This window comes from Entelurus aequoreus, linkage group LG08 (assembly GCF_033978785.1).
Source record: "Entelurus aequoreus isolate RoL-2023_Sb linkage group LG08, RoL_Eaeq_v1.1, whole genome shotgun sequence".
Classification (NCBI taxonomy): domain Eukaryota; kingdom Metazoa; phylum Chordata; class Actinopteri; order Syngnathiformes; family Syngnathidae; genus Entelurus; species Entelurus aequoreus.
Window position 1 is genome coordinate 76094333 of NC_084738.1, and position 21191 is coordinate 76115523.

Here is a 21191-nt window from a genome sequence, read left to right on the forward strand (position 1 = left end):
GACTGCCATCATATTGCAGTCTACACATATCTCTTATGTGTGACTGCCATCATATTGCAGTCTACACGTATCTTTTGTGTGTGACTGCCATCATATTGGAGACTACATATATCTATTATGTGTGACTGCCATCATATTGCAGTCTACACATATCTCCCATGTATGACTACCAAATAAAATAGCTTCGAGGTCGGTAAGCACAACCACAAATATGCCGTACATTAGGCACTGCCGAGTTTTGAGAAAATGAAAGGATTTTAAGTGCGCCTTGTAGTCCGAAATATTGCAGTCTACACATAGCTCGTATGTGTGATTGCCATCATATTGCAGTCTACACGTATCTCTTATGTGTGACTGCCATCATATTGCAGTCTACACATATCTTTTGTGTGTGACTGCCATCATATTGCAGTCTACACGTATCTCTTATGCGTGACTGCCATCATATTGCAGTCTACATGTATCTCTTATGTGTGACTGCCATCATATTGCAGTCTACACGTATCTCTTATGTGTGACTGCCATCTACTGGTCACACTTATCATTACACCATGTACCAAATAAAATAGCTTCGAGGTCGGTAAGCCCAACCAGAAATATGCCGTACATTAGGCGCACCGGGTTATAAGGCGCACTGCCGAGTTTTGAGAAAATGAAATGATTTTAAGTGCGCCTTACAGTCCGAAAAATACGGTAGGATTGGCGTTCATGACCAGGATGTAGGGAAATTATTCAAAAGTAAAGTCTTGGAAGGATGACGCCACATCAAGAAAACATGCAAATTGAGGCGTGGGTGGCGTCTGCAGATTTAAATATTCCACCTCGGGGCGGGTGAGGGGTCCGGAGCTCTAATTCCTCGCCACACGAGAGGAGCGGAAGTGACAAAATGGCCAAGGAGCGCACGGGCAGGAATTTGCATTTTAATGCGCCTGTCGGAATCACTTTGGCTAAGAGCGGCGAGCGTGGGAGGCGGCGCAACCTCGAGGGGTCGCCGGCGACAAACACCCCGCAATAGCCGCTTGCCAGGAAACGGCGCTCTTCTTCCGAGAAAGCTGCAGAGGAATCGAAGCCGCGTCGACCGACGAGCGTTTGAAGGCGGGTGAACGCCAAGGCTGGAGTCTTTTCAACGCCTTCGTTTGCAAACTTTCCAACAACCTTGACAGGAGTCCCAGCGTGCGGCGGTAAACACGGTCATTAATTGCAACGGCAGTCTAATTATATAAATGGTTTTCCTGAAGGACGACTGAATTTGTCACATCTGGGGGTGAAAAAAAAAACAAAAAAACAAGAGAAACTCCCAAAGCAATAACAGAAAGGACGGGACGTTTCTTTTTTTTTGTTATTTCCAAAAAAAGAAAGGATTGCAATCATTATTCTTTTCACTTTGTAGCTCCAGTATGAGAATATTGCCTGCACTCCAGCGACAACAAAGAGGGAGCTCACACACCCGGACACACACACACCCCGCTCCGGAGAGACTAGCGCGGCAATTTCAGAGCAGCAGGCTGGGACTTCATTCCTCTTATTGCTATTTCGCCGTTTCGGCAAGAGGTGAGGCGACCATCGAGCGCCGCGGTTCAATCACTCCCCGTTTTAGCCTACCTGGCGTCGGGGAGCAGACGGAGGGTCAGAGTAGCCCCCCCTCGGTCGGTGCCGCCTGAGACTCAAACCTGGGTGCTCTGAATAAGTGCCATGAGCACTGAGCTTAGAGCCCGAGCTGCCAACTCATCGCCCAGCTCTTGAGGTTGACCATAGAGCGCCGCGGTTCAATCACTCCCGGTTTTAGCCTACCTGGCGTCGGGGAGCAGACGGAGGGTCAGAGTAGCCCCCCCTCGGTCGGTGCCGCCTGAGACTCAAACCTGGGTGCTCTGAATAAGTGCCAGGAGCACTGAGCTTAGAGCCCGAGCTGCCAAATCATCGCCCAGCTCTTGAGGTTGACCATAGAGCGCTGTGGTTCAATCACTCCCGGTTTTAGCCTACCTGGCATCGCGGAGCAGACGGAGGGTCAGAGTAGCCCCCCCCCTCTTTCGGTGCCGCCTGAGACTCAAACCTGTGTGCTCTGAATAAGCGCCAGGAGCACTGAGCTTAGAGCCCGAGCTGCCAACTCATCGCCCAGCTCTTGAGGTTGACCATAGAGCGCTGCGGTTCAATCACTCCCCATTTTAGCCTACCTGGCGTCGGGGAGCAGACGGAGGGTCAGAGTAGCCCCCCCTCGGTCGGTGCCGCCTGAGACTCAAACCTGGGTGCTCTGAATAAGTGCCAGTAACACTGAGCTTAGAGCCCGAGCTGCCAAATCATCGCCCAGCTCTTGAGGTTGACCATAGAGCGCTGCGGTTCAATCACTCCCGGTTTTAGCCTACCTGGCGTCGGGGAGAAGACGGAGGGTCAGAGTAGCCCCCCCCCCCCCTCTTTCTGTGCCGCCTGAGACTCAAACCTGTGTGCTCTGAATAAGTGCCATGAGCACTGAGCTTAGAGCCCGAGCTGCCAAATCATCGCCCAGCTCTTGAGGTTGACCATAGAGCGCCGCGGTTCAATCACTCCCGGTTTTAGCCTACCTGGCGTCGGGGAGCAGACGGAGGGTCAGAGTAGCCCCCCCTCGGTCGGTGCCGCCTGAGACTCAAACCTGGGTGCTCTGAATAAGTGCCAGGAGCACTGAGCTTAGAGCCCGAGCTGCCAAATCATCGCCCAGCTCTTGAGGTTGACCATAGAGCGCTGTGGTTCAATCACTCCCGGTTTTAGCCTACCTGGCATCGCGGAGCAGACGGAGGGTCAGAGTAGCCCCCCCCCTCTTTCGGTGCCGCCTGAGACTCAAACCTGTGTGCTCTGAATAAGCGCCAGGAGCACTGAGCTTAGAGCCCGAGCTGCCAACTCATCGCCCAGCTCTTGAGGTTGACCATAGAGCGCTGCGGTTCAATCACTCCCGGTTTTAGCCTACCTGGCGTCGGGGAGCAGACCGAGGGTCAGAGTAGCCCCCCCCTCTTTCGGTGCCGCCTGAGACTCAAACCTGGGTGCTCTGAATAAGCGCCAGGAGCACTGAGCTTAGAGCCCGAGCTTCCAACTCATCGCCCAGCTCTTGAGGTTGACCAGCGGACACGCTGGCACAATCGCGCTGGCTTTGCCTCCGGTACACTCACCTCGCTAAACCTCACTCGGATCCGGGTCACGGCACCTCTGTAAACCACCTGACTCTGTTCCGGCCGGAGCTCGAACCTTTGTTCTCCGAACGAGAGTCAGGCACTGAACTAAAAGCCCGAACTGTCAACCCGATGTCCAGCGCAAGTTCCTAAAGGGGAACTGCACATTTTTCGAATTTTGCCTAGGGAAGAGTAGATCGTGAGGTCGACAGGCGGATCGGTGCGGCGTATTCAGTAATGCGGACACTGTAACGATCCATTGTGGTGAAGAAGGAGCTGAGCCGGAAGGCAAAGCTCTCAATGTACCGGTCTATTTACGTTCCCATCCTCACCTATGGTCATAAGCTTTGGGTTATTACCGAAAGGACGAGATCACGGGTACAAGCGGCCGAAATGAGTTTCCTCCGCCGGGTGGCGGGGCTCTCCCTTAAAGATAGGGTGAGAAGCTCTGTCGTCCGGGAGGAGCTCAAACTAAAGCCGCTGCTCCTCCACATGGAGAGGAGCCAGATGAGGTGGTTCGGCATCTGGTCAGGATGCCACCTGAACGCCTCCATAGGGAGGTGTTTCGGGCACGTCCGTTCGGTAGGAGGCCACAGGGAAGACCCAGGACACGTTGGGAAGACTATGTCTCCCGGCTGGCTTGGGAACAAATGTTAGCAAACGTCAGCTAACGATGGAGTCAATGAGAGGCACTTTAGTCCACCTATAAAGCTCTAAAAATACGTCTAAAACCCACGAAAAAAAGTTGCCGTTGTCTTTTATGCCATCTTTAGGTCTAAGGTTTCCAGACTTCCCTGATTTTTGTTTACAGTATATACAGTATGTAATGGAGTAACAGGCACATACATAATTGTATAGGTTGCTTCCTAGCAGTTCCACTGTCGACACGGCACAAGAGCCAAGTGTGCAGTTTTTAACAAAGTTTTTAACGTCTCCCGCAGAACGTAACTTTTCAGTCACGTCCGTATCCTCTCTCCTCTCCTGCTCCCGGCCGCTTACTGTTAAAGACAACAGATGATTAGATTTACACGTACCACCCGTGAAATCTAATCACCTGCCAGCTGTGTCTCGCCGTCAGCACTGCCACGCCCCCGTCTGATGGTGCTCTGTCCTCAGCACCACGGACAGAGGCTGTGACCTCTGCTCCTGCAGGCAGCGCTGGCCACACCTCCCCCCACATAAATATTCACATATTTTGCTAATTTTAAGAATACGGCGGCGTATTCACTTCACATCACGACGTTCGCGTTTCCCTTCAACAACTTCCACTCACGGCATAATTCATTAGAGACAACAAAAACTACTTTGGGACAAATTATGATCCAGAACCTTATAATTTTGAGTCTGAATATACAGAGGATGATCTACGAGTTTTAATAGCTGAGTGCTAAACCGATCCGGCTTTAGTGAAACACTAAGCATCACGTAGCAGTATTGCTACGTGCTAAACAAGAACTACGAACTTAATAAAACAGTCACTTACTGTACAATGTATGTTCTCACTAGGATTGTTGTATCTTCCCGTTTAGATGAAGAAATAGCCATAATTCTCACAAAGGGTTAAAAGAAAAAGTTGCCGTTGTCTTGTATGCCATCTTTAGGTTTAAGTTGAATGTCAAGGTTTCCCGACTTCCCTGGTTTATGTCCCCATCCTTCTACTTTCCACTTGTTTTATGAGCAACAATTAACTTTTACCAACTCAGAGGCGATGCAGCCGCTCACCGGCTTAGTATGTCAATAAAGCAGCATAAGCCAGTTAGCTCTGACTGATCACGGCGAGGCTGAAAATATTGTGTTTGTGTTAGTGGTTATAATAATAATATCGCTAATACTTGGTTAATATTCAGGTTTCGAGATGTAAATGGAGTATTGTTGGCGGGTTTCGGATGTTTTTTTTAGAGGGCTTTATGGGCGCGGTAGAGTACTTGCCTTATCTGCATTTTTAGCCACCTCTTACTTGCCGTATTTCACGAATTAGAATGTATTAAAAAAAATAAAAACGTATGTGTTCTTGTCTTACAATAGGATAGGACCCAATAGACCCAGTCTATTGGGTCGAACCTGGGTCTTCCGAATGAGAGTCTAGAGCTGGGGATTTTATTTTGATGCCTAAGGCTTTCGATTCCTACTTGGGGGACCCAGGTTCTAGCCCGGGAAGAACACAAGCAGGAACTAGACCAGGCGGTTTAACTAAAGACATTCTGGAGGATTATGCTTGTCATGTTTGGCTCGGTTCCAATTATCCCCGGCTAATACGCTTCCTTTGGTCATGTGTGAATGCCCTAATCCCAAAATGAGTGTACACCAAACAAATGAGACTGCTTTAGAGATGGTTGTCGGTCTGCTTGCGAGATTCACTTTGGTGCAAAAGTGAATGCAACATGGACCAAAGACAAGGACTAGTGTTCCGACGATCACTGGGCACTGAACTCCTCCACCACGTTAAGGTGGTGGTTCACGGAGGGACTTTCAGCCTGATGGAGGTCTCAGGGGTAGGCCAAGGACTCCGCTGGAAGGGTTATGTCTCTGAATTCCTCTGGTGGAACTGGAAGAGGTATCCAGAGACCAGGGAGACCTACTGAGCCTTCTGCCCACCCGACCCGGAACAGGACAAACTAAAGAAAATGACTGCATGGAGGACATTGTTAAGTTTGAACCCTTGAACTATGTTTGTGTTTAGTGACCCTCGTGCCTAATTTTGTGACTGAGTTTTAGTCAAACTCTCATTCAGTTTCAGGGTCTTTCTCCCATAATGACTCAGTCATCAAAGGCCGAAAAAAGTCGTACAGGAAGGCTTTTGGTTTCTGGAGCCATACCAACCACTCAACATTCTTAAAACGAAGGACCTGAATATGGACTCTGGTGAGTCCAGATCAAGTTTGCGACTACTTTTGACCGAATGAAGCGAAGTACAGGTAGTTGGCATCTTCAAGTACTAAACTGGACCATGAACTGGACAGATCAAACAACACGGACCATCTGTACAGGATAAACGGAGGAAAATGGCTGCACGGAGGACATGGTTGAGTTTTGAACTCTTGAACTATCTTTGTGTCTAGTTTTGTGACTGAGTTTTAGTCACATTCTCTTTCAGTTTCAGGGTCTTTCTCCCCTAATGACTGAGTCATCAAAGGCCGAAATAAGTCGTACAGGAAGGCTTTTGGCTTCTGGAGCCATACCAACCACTCAACATCCTAAAAACAAAGGACCTGGATATGGACTCTAGGGAGTCCAGACCAAGTTTGCCACCACTTTTGACCGAGTGAAGCGAAGTACAGGTAGTTGGAACCTCCAAGTACTAAACTGGACCATGAACTGGACAGATCAAACAAAACGGACCATCTGTACAGGATAAGTGGAGGAAAATGGCTGCACGGAGGAGTTTGTTGAGTTTTGAACTCTTTAACTATGTTTGTGTTTAGTGACCATCGTGTCTAGTTTTGTGACTGAGTTTTAGTCACACTCTCATTAAGTTTCAGGGTCTTTCTCCCATAATGACTCAGTCATCAAAGGCCGAAAGAAGTCGTACAGGAAGGCTTTTGGCTTCTGGAGACATACCAGCCACTCAACATTCTAAAAACAAAGGACCTGGATATGAACTCTAGGGAGTCCAGACCAAGTTTGCGACCACTTTTGAACGAGTGAAGCGAAGTACAGGTAGTTAGAACCTCCAAGTACTAAACTGGACCATGAACTGGACAGATCAAACAACACGGACCATCTGTACAGGATAAGCGGAGGAAAATGGCTGCACGGAGGACATTGTTGAGTTTTGAACTCTTTAACTATCTTTGTGTTTAGTGACCATCGTGTCTAGTTTTGTGACTGAGTTTTAGTCACATTCTCTTTCAGTTTCAGGGTCTTTCTCCCATTATGACTCAGTCATCAAAGGCCGAAAGAAGTCGTACAGGAAGGCTTTTGGCTTCTGGAGCCATACCAACCACTCAACATTCTAAAAACAAAGGACCTGGATATGAACTCTAGGGAGTCCAGATCAAGTTTGCGACCACTTTTGACCGAGTGAAGCGAAGTACAGGTAGTTGGAACCTCCAAGTACTAAACTGGACCATGAACTGGACAGATCAAACACCACGGACCATCTGTACAGGCGAGAGCCGGAGCAGACAAGGACCGCGGTCCTTGCAGATGTTCGACCAGTCCATGCTGTTTTAGACCGTGGTCTGCTAAGGAATACAAATGAATAAGAAAGTTCTGTGATTTTCTACGGACAAGCCCTGTGCGGTCCGTAGAACTTAGCCCTGCAAAGGAGTGTACAAACTTTCTCAAAAGACGCACCGCTTTGATACGTGTCATCTTTTTTGTTTATTTGGACTGCGAAAACCAGCCTAGATAAACAAAGTTCCACCTGTTTCATGAAAAACAACCCACCCAGGTTCTCGGTTTTGTGTTTCAGTGCCAAGAACAAGCAATCCTTATTTGGCGAAGCATGGACTCGTAGACTTTAATAGCCGCACGATTCCTCCTCCACGATTCATACGAGCTTTGTCATTGAGATTCATGCATTATTCACTGAGGTGTGACGGAGGAAGTGGAGGGGAGAACGCACTGAAACTCGCAACGTCAGCAAGAGTGAAAAGTAAATCCAGAATCCAAAAGGTTGTTCTTTGATCCACGCTGCCATACATTTCATGAACATTAGTTTAGTTTTTGTTTTTGCATAACACACAGCAAACGGGGAAACATTACATTTAGTTTTTTAGCATTTGGGGACCATTGTCTTGCAAATTTAAACAAAAACTCACAAAAATGGCCTCTTAGAAAACTTGTGTTAAGGAATAACGAGCAAGAAAACTGGTAGATGTCTTGTTCTTGCATTAAGATCGATCATTTTGATAAACATCGGAAGAGCTGTCGAGAACTGCAACGAGTTGAGAAATGACCAAAAAAACTTGGTTATGTTTTAGAGCATTTTAGCTATTTTTCATGTTTGATTTTAATAGTTGTGTTTTTGTAATTATTCCAGCTATTAATGGTATAAAAAAAAAATTCCCCAAAATATTTGAATTCCCTGAGGACTTTGCCGTCCTGGCACTACTTAACTGCTATTAAAGTATGTGTGCCCCAGGGCATGGGTGTCCAAAGTGTGGCCCGAGGGCCATTTGTGGCCCGCAGCTGGAGTTATATATATATATAAACGTACATATACATGTATATATGTATATACATATATATATATATATATATATATATATATATATATATATATATATATATATATATGTATACATACTACCGTTCAAAAGTTTGGGGTAACCCAAACAATTTTGTGGAATAGCCTTCATTTCTAAGAACAAGAAAAGACTGTCGAGTTTCAGATGAAAGTTCTCTTTTTCTGACCATTTTGAGCGTTTAATTGACCCCACAAATGTGATGCTCCAGAAACTCAATCTGCTCAAAGGAAGGTCAGTTTTGTAGCTTCTGTAACGAGCTAAACTGTTTTCAGATGTGTGAACATGATTGCACAAGGGTTTTCTAATAATAATAATAATAATAATACCTGGGATTTATATAGCGCTTTTCTAACTACCCAAAGTCGCTTTACATGTTAAAAACCCATCATTCATTCACACCTGGTGGTGGTAAGCTACTTTCGTAGCCACAGCTGCCCTGGGGTAATCATCAATTAGCCTTCTGAGCCAATGAGCAAACACATTGTACCATTAGAACACTGGAGTGATAGTTGCTGGAAATGGGCCTCTATAAACCTATGTAGATATTGCACCAAAAACCAGACATTTGCAGCTAGAATAGCCATTTACCACATTAGCAATGTATAGAGTGTATTTCTTTAAAGTTAAGACTAGTTTAAAGTTATCTTCATTGAAAAGTACAGTGCTTTTCCTTCAAAAATAAGGACATTTCAATGTGACCCCAAACTTTTGAACGGTAGTGTATATATATATATATATATATATATAAAAAAACATACATACATATATACATTTTATATATATACATATATATATATATATAAACATACTTATATATATACAGTATATATATATATATATATATATAAAAGTATGTTTATATATATATATGTATATATATATATATATATATATATATAAAATGTATATATGTATGTATGTTTATATATATATATATATATATATATATATATATATATATATATATATATATATATATATATATATATATATATGTATATATATATATATATATATATATATATATATATATATATATATATATATATATATATGTATATATATATATATATATATATATATATATATATATATATATATATATATATATATATATATATATATATATATATATATATATATATATATATATGTGTGTGTGTGTGTGTCTGAAAAAGAGAAAGAAGTGAACAGGTTTATAAGTTGTATCCATCCATCCATTTTCTACCGCTTATTCCCTTCGGGGTCGCGCTGGAGCCTATCTCAGCTATGTGAGTAAAAGAAAGGTTATTTAGTGTAATGTCACCTTGCTGCCACCAGGGGGCGTCTACCGTCCTCCCCAGCATCAGCAAGCTAATGACTTGGCCTACAGTAGGTGCACTGGCAGCATCGGGCCTGGGCAGCCACCTGTCTGCTGGAGCGCCTCCAAGTGACAAACGCCCGCCTCCCCTCCGCTCCGCTCGCCGTTTTCTGCTCTGTTGCCTCCACTCTCGCCGCGGCCGGTCGAGGCGGCGTCAAGCTGGGGTGAGCCACTGTTGTCTTTACTAATTTACCCAAAATAGCTTTCTGGTGCTGGCGGCGGCTCTGGCCTGCCAGCGCTGGTGCAGAACATCTGTTTTCAGAAGGTGATCAGCCGGCATGGTGGCATGAGCTGAGCTCCCACGTGGCGACACCAACGCCGCCTTGTCAGCACGCTCGTGCTGCCAGCTGCTAAAGGACCGCCGTGGCGCTAATGGACCTTTAGCTAACGCGACCTCATTTTCACCTCCTACAAAGTCATAAATAACGTAACAGACACAGTGATAATATAATAGAATTAGGAGAAACATAGTAATAATACATCGTAATGTCATTATTATCACTTATTTTCACGGTCAAATTTTGCTGACTGAGCTGCCATTTTTTTTTTTCCGTAAAATCTCCGATTGTTGTTTTTCCGGTCCATTACAGTAAAAGGAAAAACCATACCACTGTTATTTTTGCCGTATAATTCTGGCAATTGAGCTGTAAAATCTACGGACATTTTTACAGTGCATTTACTGTGAAGTGAAAATGGTTTTAGGTTATATTTTTATTTTAGATTATATTAAAGGAATATTTATTTTGTAATTTTGCGTAAAACGTTATAGTTGTATATGGGAAAAGTCATAGTATTGCAAAAATGTCTAATTCTACATAAAAAAAGATGCAATTCTACATGGAAAAAATGGTTTTAGTGTATATTTGTATCTTCAATTATTTTATATATATATATATATATACATATATAAATACATATATATATATATATATATATATATATATATATATATATATATATATATATATATATATATATATATATATATATATATATATATATATATATATTTATATATATATATATATATATATATATATATATATATATATATATATATATATATATATATATATATATATATATTTATTTTTTTTGAGTAAAAAGTAATATTGCAAAAATGTGTAATTCTACCTAAAAAAAATTGTTAATCTTATAGAACCCAAGAACTTAATATTACGAGTATAAAGATGAAATATTTTTGACCAAAAAGTGACAATTATCAGGCTAACCCTAACCCTACTAAAAAAAACACAACAATGTGCACTTTAAGGTGTATTTTTTAACTTTACCATGCAAAAAAAGTACAATACATTTTTTTTTACTATTTTTTTTTTTTTACTTTATGAGTCGTAACTATATGTTGAAAAAGTTACCGTAGTCTTGCAAAAAGTGTACACAATAGTGTACACTATTGTACAATAATGTTTTTTATTTTTTTTATGTATTACCCACATTCAAAAAAGTTGGAATTTTACTAAAAAAACCAACAATGTGCACTTTAAGGTGTATTTTTTAACTTTACCATGCAAAATAATTACAATTTTACTTTGAGTCATAAATACACGTGGAAAAAGTCGTAATATTACAAAAAAATGCAATCCTATGTGAAAAAAATGATTACGATTACAAAAGCAAAGTCAATATTATGAGCGTAAAGTCGCAATTCTTTGCAAAAGAAATGACGATTACTAGAAAAACATGACAAGGTACACTTGAAGATGTATATCCTGATTCGACAAAACAAAAGTAGCACAATCAGCCAACTAAATATGTAACTTTTTTCTTGTGGAAAGAGTTGCAATATTACGAAATTAATGTATAGTTTCACATAAAAATCAAGGTCAAAATGAGAAGAATGTAATATCCTGTGAATATCAAATTCATAACATTACGAGAATAAAGTTAAAATACTTTGGCGTACGTTGCAAGTTTTCCCACTTGTTGGCAGGCAGAACATCTCAAACATATTTTGGATTCAGATAAATATTTGCATTCATTTCTGTTTTCCTCCTGAGAAAAAGGTGAGTCTGTTTTTTTTCCCAGCAAACAAAAAAACAACTTATTGTCGGGCGGCCGAGTTTCCTCCCAGAGCGACGACTCAAAAAGCGTCAGTAAATAAAAACTGCAGGCTGCCTGATCAATACTTAGTGATTGTGTGCAGAGCGCGCGCGGTCACGCTCCGACGCCGCGGGCCGCCCGTGTCGCCGCGCTCGCAGCAAAGTGAGGAAGATTGCTGGCAGATTAGCGCCGCGCTCACAACAGTAACCACTACACTCCCGTGACCTTTGACCCGGCCAGCCTGGCTCCCTGTCTTTTAAATGAATAGGGTTCTGCCTGGGGAATTTGTGGACATGATGTGCAAAAAAAAGGTGTGCTAAAATACATTTTTTCCACTTTTTTTAGGGTCGGATGTCATTTCAAATGAAAAGGGTTCTTGTCCAGACTTTGTGTAGAATTTTTATTTATTTATTTTTTAAACGTAGCTATTGAGAACAACAACTGTACATAACTCATGTGAGCTTTGTGCTTGCTATTTTTATGTATTTGTATCTATTTACCCGAGAGTACCATGTTCTTATGTTTTTTGTGAGTCATTATGAATTTGCCCTAAATGAGTTGTACAATGACAATAAAGAAATATTCTATATTCTATTCCATTATATAAAAAAAAAATTCCAGTCCAACACAAACAAATAACTTTCTCGTACAGTCGTGGACATGAAAAGTGGAGTAACTTCAATATTGTGCTTGCAGAACTTTGCTGCTTAAGTGTTTTTTTTTTTCCAAGGAAACTTTTTTTAGGCGTCACAAAAATGTTTTAAGTTATCGCAGCACACAATTTAAGTCATTCCAAACTATTTTGGGTCATGAAAGTTTTAAGTTGGCAATTTAGTATCTGGTTTTGGTCATCTAAAGTTTGATTTGCGATGGCGAGGAGCAGTTTTCGCCACCAGACTCCAGTGTTTCCCATAAACTGCCAAGATACCTGTGGCGGTGGGGGCGTGGCTATGGGCGTGGTCACCATGACATCATCGAGAAATTTGCATAATTTATTACAACGATATGATTTTCTCTAAAAGGCTCAAAAAATGTATACTTACTAATTAATAATAACAGTTTTGTTTTAAACGTCCATCCATCCATCCATTTTACAATATAATTACAACACTTTATGTACATATTTATATACAGATTTGAACAATAAGTTATTCACTGAAATATATTTATTAATTGTGGTTCTTACAAAAAATATCTTATAACATATAAAAGCTAAAATGTCTCTTAAAGCTCTGCCCCTTTAATTAGTGCATACTAAATCATTAAAGTTTAGCCTACTACTACAACCATATTATTTACCAGCAACATAAAGTGAAACAGAGGCAGAGGTGTCCTGCCACAGTCAGTAACAAATAAACAGAAAACAGTAGTGGTCAAATACAAATAAGGCAACAAGAGAAGTATCCTACACTTCTCTTTTGTAAAGTAAATGTGAACAGCCTATATGGGCATCTACATCAACTATATGATTTGCCTGAGAAGCTGGAAAGGACAAAAACAAAAAAACAAAAAACAAAAACATTATTTATTTATTTATTTATTTTTATTTTTTATTAAATTTGTGGCGGATGCAATTCTTTCGTGGCGGGCCGCCACAAATAAATGAATGTGTGGGAAACACTGGACTCTGCCCACTACAAATAGGTAGGAATTTAGATTTTTTTTTTATGGTGTATGGAAGTTTTTTATAATATGCACAAAGTTCAGTGGGCAGGTTGTGTTATGTGCGACCATGTGTGTTGACATTTTGTGTTGGTTGCAATTTTATTTTTTGTTTTTATTATCGCACCATGACTAGGGAAGGTTGTTTGCTTAGGGCTATCTGAATACAAGGTAAAAGGGACCTAGTAGTATTCTGCTGTTTCTACATTCAATGTACTCCAAGCGCGATGACACTATTTCCGCATTCACTCGTTCACACACACACACGTTCACACACTGTGGCCGTAACCACGACCCCATCAGGAGCAAGGGTGAAGTGTCTTGCTCAAGGACACAACGGACGGGACTAGCTGTCCACTAGGTGGCGGCCAGGGCCGGCCCGTGGCATAGGCCGTATAGGCAAATGCTAAGGGCGCCGTCCATCAGGGGGCGCCACGCCAGTGCCACAAATGTTGGAGGAAAAAAAAATAAATAAATGAAACGTCAAAAAATCAACACAAGATGTCAAAACGGCCAAAACTGTCAGGTGCCCAGGGAAGAAAAAAGAGAAAAGAAGAGGAGGAGAAAGGAGAAAAAGACAGAGGTAGCAGGTAGGTAACGTTAGCCTACATGGAATTATTTGTCTGTTACAGAATGTGATAGTAACCTGGCTTTTTAGCATTAAGCTAATGTTACATGATTCGGCAATTGCTAATCAATGAATAGCTAGTTCTGTTTTAACGTCGGGTTAAATTGTTATGGAAAATAATAATGTAACGTTAGGTAATTACAGTACTCCCACCTTACATTCCTCAGGGACATTTGTTTTAGATCTTTTAAGCAGGTGTTTTTTGTTTACATTGTTATTGCCTTCTGGTTAGCTAATGTTTGCCCTGCAGGTAATAGTCACTTTTCCACCCATTTATATATTAGGTATAGTTGTAAGCCTAGTTGTTAAAGTGCACATCATTAATGTTAATTAAGCAATATCACATGAGAGGGAATGCTGTTTTTTAATTTGAGCACTGCTGTGATTCGGTTAAAGATAATCATAACATAACATTCTCATATAATATGTTAATTTTCTTTCTTTAAGTAAAAAAAAAGGTCAAAGACAAAGCTATTCGGTTTCTTGTGAGTATATACACTTCACTGCCGATGTGGGGGGGCGCCACCTAAAATTTTGCCTAGGGCGCCAGATTGGTTAGGGCCAGGCCTGGTGGCGGCAAAGCAGCAGCAATATAATTGTCAGACTTTTATAATTTTGATTGTTCTTTTTAATATTATATTTATTTTTAAAAAGTTATTTAAAAAAAAAAAAAAAAAGCAAATTAAAAGTATATAAAAAACTATTTAATTTAATTTTTTTGGACTAAAATGTGTAATAAATCAAAATTATGGAAGCCTATTTTTAATATGTACAATTAATGTTTATTGACAAAAATTGTATACGTCCATCCATCCATCCATTTCCTACCGCTTGTCCCCAAAAGGGTCACGGGGGTTGCTGGAGCCTATCTCAGCTGCATTCGGGCGGAAGACGGGGTACACCCTGGACAAGTTGCCACTTCATTGCAGACAATTTTATATGTGTGAATTATAATAAAACAAAATACACAAATTATTAAGAAAAACATTTTCCATCCATCCATTTTCTACCGTTTATTCCCTTCGGGGTCGCGCGGGGAGCTGGAGCCTATCTCAGCTACAATCGGGCGGAAGGCGGGGTAAGAAAAACATTTAAAATTAGTAAATTTTTGACAACTTTTTTAAAGTTTAAAAATTTTTTGAAATGATGCATCATTTTAAAACAATTTTTAGAATCACATATCATACATAAACCTCAGCTGTTTGATCGTAACGTGTATCTTAGTTGTCGTTTTCATGAACAAATTTGAAGGTGTTGAAATTGCCATGCAAAATTGCTAATGCTAATTGACAGCATGTATATGGCCTAATCACTGTAAATTAGCATCAAGCTATCACATTAATTTAAATGCATGTATTTTATGTTGGAAAGTCACAGATAGTTATTTTTGTTTTTCATGTAAGTTATACTCACATCATTTGTTTCTCTATGTTCACTTTTACAGTGTTTTGAGGTAAATACTCTTAAAAAGCTCTCAAATGGAAACAATCTGTTTGCTAAGCTCGCAAGACGAGACGTTAGTTTGCATCCGACGTGTAGATGCAAACTGATTTCTGTTTTTTTTTGCTGATCTTGGATCGATATCAGGACTATTATTAATATTATGTTGTATGTTTAGGGTTGTTTGGCCTTGGCGGAGGTTTCTGGCTGCTTTTAAAAGTCCAAACGGCGCTCATTTGAAGGTAAAATCACTTAAAAAAATGTTTTTAGAATCACATATTATATAGTCCTTAATTACGGGTGCATCAAAGGGCTTCACCAACCACAACGACGTCCCCTGATCTGAGTCCAGAAGTCCAAAAGCAACATTAAATGTAAATGTTAAATAAATGTAAATGTTAAATTAATGTAAATGTTAAATGAAAGTATAATTTGAAAACGTTCCAATGTAATTAGGGATGTCCGATAATGGCTTTTTGCCGATATCCGATATGCCGATATTGTCCAACTCTTTAATTACCGATACCGATATCAACCGAAACCGATATCAACCGATATATACAGTCGTGGAATTAACACATTATTATGCCTAATTTGGACAACCAGGTATGGTGAAGATAAGGTACTTTTTTAAAAAATGAATCAAATAAAATAAGATAGATAAATTAAAAACATTTTCTTGAATAAAAAAGAAAGTAAAACAATATAAAAAATGTTACATAGAAACTAGTAATTAATGAAAATTTGTAAAATTAACTGTTAAAGGTTAGTACTATTAGTGGACCAGCAGCACGCACAATCATGTGTGCTTACGGACTGTATCCCTTGCAGACTGTATTGATATATATTGATATATAATGTAGGACCCAGAATATTAATAACAGAAAGAAACAACCCTTTTGTGTGAATGAGTGTGAATGAGGTGAGGTTTTTTGGGTTGGTGCACTAATTGTAAGTGTATCTTGTGTTTTTTATGTGGATTTACTTAAAAAAAAAAAAAAAAAAAAAAAAAAAAAAGATACTGATAATAAAAAAAACGATACCGATAATTTCCGATATTACATTTTAACGCATTTATCGGCCGATAATATCGGCAGACCGATATTATCGGACATCTCTAAATGATATATATTTTGATTAACTAAAATATACTTAAATATGTGTAATAAACCACATGCAGTAAAAGTAGATTTTTTATTTGTTTTTATTTTTACGATAAGAAGGGCCGTAATTAGCCCCCGGGCCGTAGTTTTGACACCCCTGGTCTAGTATGGGTCAGTAGGAGGAGTGCGTGAAAGTAGGACCCCTGTTTTTGGCCCGCGGAAACCAACATGCGGTGACTCACCGTTTCTTTTCAAATACGAGTTCTTAAGACTTTCGCATGCAAGGGGGCGCTACGGAGTCAGTTTCGAAATTTCCCCCCCCCCAAAAAATTGCTTGTTTTCGTGCATTTTAAGGGAGCTCAAAAATGCGACCGACGTTGGAGAATAATAATAAACCAAGCAATTTCAGTCGGACCTTCGCAGCTGTTGTTGACCCCCAACCTAATGAGACGCCAATTTTTGCATATATTACGTGTTATTTAACAAAAGCACCGGGTGGATTTTGGGCAGCCAAGCGGGTGAAGAGAGGCTCTAAACAGGTGCCGTGTTGTTTGGTAATAAAAGCTAATTGTATAGCGCCAAAATGACCCGTTATTACGCCTGAAGCACTCACATGATGGTGATGATGATGATGATGATGATGATGAGGCTGACGTGCAATTGTTTGGAGATGTTAGCCTCTCTCACACACACACACACACAAACACACACACACACACACACACACACACACACACACACACACACACACACACACACACACACACACACACACACACACACACACACACACACACACACACACACACACACACACACACACACACACACACACACACACACACACACACACTTAGCCAAGAAACCAGTGCAAAGTGACAGTGAAGGGATGTTGGAAGCAGGCGGATGGTCAACATTCCTGCGTGATTTACACTCCCTGGAGCTGCCAATGTCAATCTGGGCTGTATGGGTCAATATGGAGTGTATGGGTCAATCTGGGTGTATGGGTCAATATGGGGTGTATGGCTCAATCTGGGTGTATGGGTCAATTTGTGGTGTATGGTTCAATTTTGGGGTGTATGGGTGAATCTGAGGTGTATGGGTCAATCTGGGGTCTATGGGTCAATACGGGTGTATGGGTCAATCTGGGGTGTATGGGTCAATCTGGGTGTGTGGGTCAATCTGGGGTGTAGGGGTCAATCTGGGGTGTATGGTCAATCTGGGGTGTATCTGTCAATATGGGGTGTATGGGTCAATATGGGTGCAGGGATCAATCTCGGTGCAGGGATCAATCTGGGTGTACGGGTCAATCTGGGGTGTATGGGTCAATATGGGGTTTTTGGGTCAATCTCGGTGCAGGGATCAATCTGGGTGTACGGGTCAATCTGGGTGTAGGGATCAATCTGGTTGTATGGGTCAATCTGGTTTTATGGGTCAATCTGGAGTGTATGTTTCAATCTGGGTGTATGGGTCAATCTGGGGTATATGGGTCAATCTGGGGTGTGTGGGTCAACCTGGGGTGTATGGGTCAATCTGGGGTGTAAGGGTCAATCTGGGTGTGTGGGTCAACCTGGGGTGTATGGGTCAATCTGGGTGTATCGGTCAATATGGGGTGTATGGGTCAATCTGGGTGTATGGGTAAATCTGGGGTGTACAGGTCAATCTGGGTGTATAGGTCAATCTGGGCTGTGTGGGTCAATCTGGGGTGTATGGGTCAATCTGGGTGTATGGGTCAATCTGGGTGTAGGGATCAATCTGGGTGTAGGGATCAATCTGGTTGTATGAGTCAGTCTGGTTGTATGGGTCAATCTGGGTGTATGGGTCAATCTTTGGTGTATGGGTCAATCTGGGTGTGTGGGTCAATTTGGGGTGTATGGGTCAATCTGGGTGTATGGCTCAATTTGGGGTATATGGGTCAATCTGGGGTGTATGGGTCAATCTGGGGTGTATGGGTCAATCTGGATGTATGGGTCAATATGGCGTGTATGGGTCAATATGGGGTGTATGGGTCAATATGGGTGTATGGGTCAATCGGGGGTGTACAGGTCAATGTGGGTGTATGGGTCAATCTTGGGTGTGTGGGTCAATCTGGGGTGTATGGGTCAATCTGGGTGTATGAGTCAATATGGGGTGTATGGGTCAATCTGGGTGTATGGGTCAATCTGGGGTGTATGGGTCAATCTGGGTGTAGGGATCAATCTGGTTGTATGGGTCAATCTGGTTGTATGGGTCAATCTGAGTGTATGGGTCAATTTGTGGTGTATGGGTCAATCTGGGTGTGTGGGTTAATTTGGGGTGTATGGGTCAATCTGGGTGTATGGGTAAATCTGGGGTATATGGGTCATTCTGGGGTATATCAGTCAATCTGGGGTGTATGGGTCAATCTGGGTGTATGGGTCAATATGGGGTGCATGGGTCAATATGGGGTGTATGGGTCAATATGGGAGTATGGGTCAATCTGGGGTGTATAGGTCAATCTGGGTGTAGGGGTCAATCTGGGGTATATGGGTCAATCTGGGGTGTATGGGTCAATCCGGGGTGTATAGTCTCATTTTCACCCCTGGTGGTGACATCTATCAAAATGAGGGTGGTCCCAAAAAGGAGGGATTTTTCAAATTGACTGTGTGTCGCTTTTAAAAGTGCTCCTCCTCTAGCCAACATATGAAATAACAAGTGTGTGTAAGAAATTGAAATGCGCCCCCTTTGGCCAAAGTTAATTTAACAAAATAAACAAATACTGTATGTATATAGAGACATACTGTAATAACTTGAAGTAAATAATAAAGATTTAATTATTTTTTTTTACAAAAAAACAAAAACAAAGCTTACCTTTTTCATATTTGCATAGTATGTATATATTATTAATGTTGTAATTACACATCTTTATATATCTAGAAAGGCTGGTTCTAAAGAGGTAGACATTTTTGGGAGGTCTCAAGAGGTATGAAATACTAGAATGTGTGTGTGTGTGTGTGTGTGTGTGTGTGTGTCTGTGTGTGTGTGTGTGTGTGTGTGTGTGTGTGTGTGTGTGTGTGTGTGTGTCTGTGTGTGTGTGTGTGTGTGTGTGTGTGTGTTTGGAGTGAGTGGAGGTGTTGCTTTATGTGGCATCTGTCGCACCAGGTCTCGGAGTCCAGCTGGATCAGAACCATCAGGCCCGCTGTGGAGCGATGCAACGGCAAACACAAGCGGCATGGAGAAGGTCACCCCTGAGCGACACAAACAGAGTCGCCCGACGCTAATCATCTGGAGTGCATGAGAAAGTGGAGGGAGGAAAAAGTCCTCAGCAACGGTACGTCGACAGCTGGAGAGCAACTAGTTGCAATATGGAGCTTGCATCATTTTAAGTGCGTGAGAAAGTGAACAGTCCAACAAAACTTTGCACTTTTTGTCTACATGGTCAATTATTAGCAAGCAACAGAGCCAATGTTGTAATAGCGGTAAAAAAAAAATGCTTAGTCAGCATTAATAGTCCTGATGAGTTGACTGTAAATAACAATGCAACAAATCTAATAGATATGACTTTCACACCAACACATGAGTGGCAACATTTTAAAGTGCATGCAGATGTAGATAAAGATGCATAAATCATCATAATATAGTGAAAATGTTTTACTTTAGTAATGATTGAGAGTGCATGAGAAAGTGGAAGGGAAAAATGTTGCTCTCTTTGACCATGAGGTCATTTATCAACAAGTATATTGTACAACACAGCAGCAACCTAACCTAACCCTAACCCTAACCCAACAACCTAACCCAACAACCTAACCCTAACCCTAACTCAACAACCTAACCCAACAACCTAACCCTAACCCTAACTCAACAACCTAACCCTAACCCTAACCCAACAACCTAACCCAACATTCTAACCCTAACCCTAACCCAACAACCTAACCCTAACCCTAACCCTAACCCAACAACCTAACCCTAACCCTAACTCAACAACCTAACCCTAACCCTAACCCAACAACCTAACCCAACAACCTAACCCTATCCCTAACCCAACAACCTAACCCTAACCCTAACTCAACAACCTAACCCTAACCCTAACCCTAAACCTAACTCAAAAACCTAACCCAACAACCAAACCCTAACCCTAACTCAACAACCTAACCCCAATCCTAACCCTAGCCCAACAACCTAACCCAACAAACTAGCCTAACCCTAACCCAACAACCTAACCCAACAACCTAACCCTAACCCTAACTCAACAACCTAACCCTAACCCTAACGTTAACCCAACAACCTAACCCAACAACCTAACCCTAACCCAACAACCTAACCCTAACCCTAACCCTAACACAACAACCTAACCCTAACCCTAACCCTAACACAACAACCTAACCCTAACCCTAACCCAACAAGCTAACCCAACAACCTAACCCTAACCCTAACTCAACAACATAACCCTTACCCTAACGCTAACCCAACATCCTAACCCAACAACCTAACCCTAACCCAACAACCTAACCCTAACCCTAACCCAACAACCTAACCCTAACCCTAACCCTAACCCAACAACCTAACCCTAACCCTAACCCTAACCATGTTAAATTGTTAATGCTAATTGATAGCATGTATTTGGCATATCCAGTGTAAAATAGCATCAAGCTT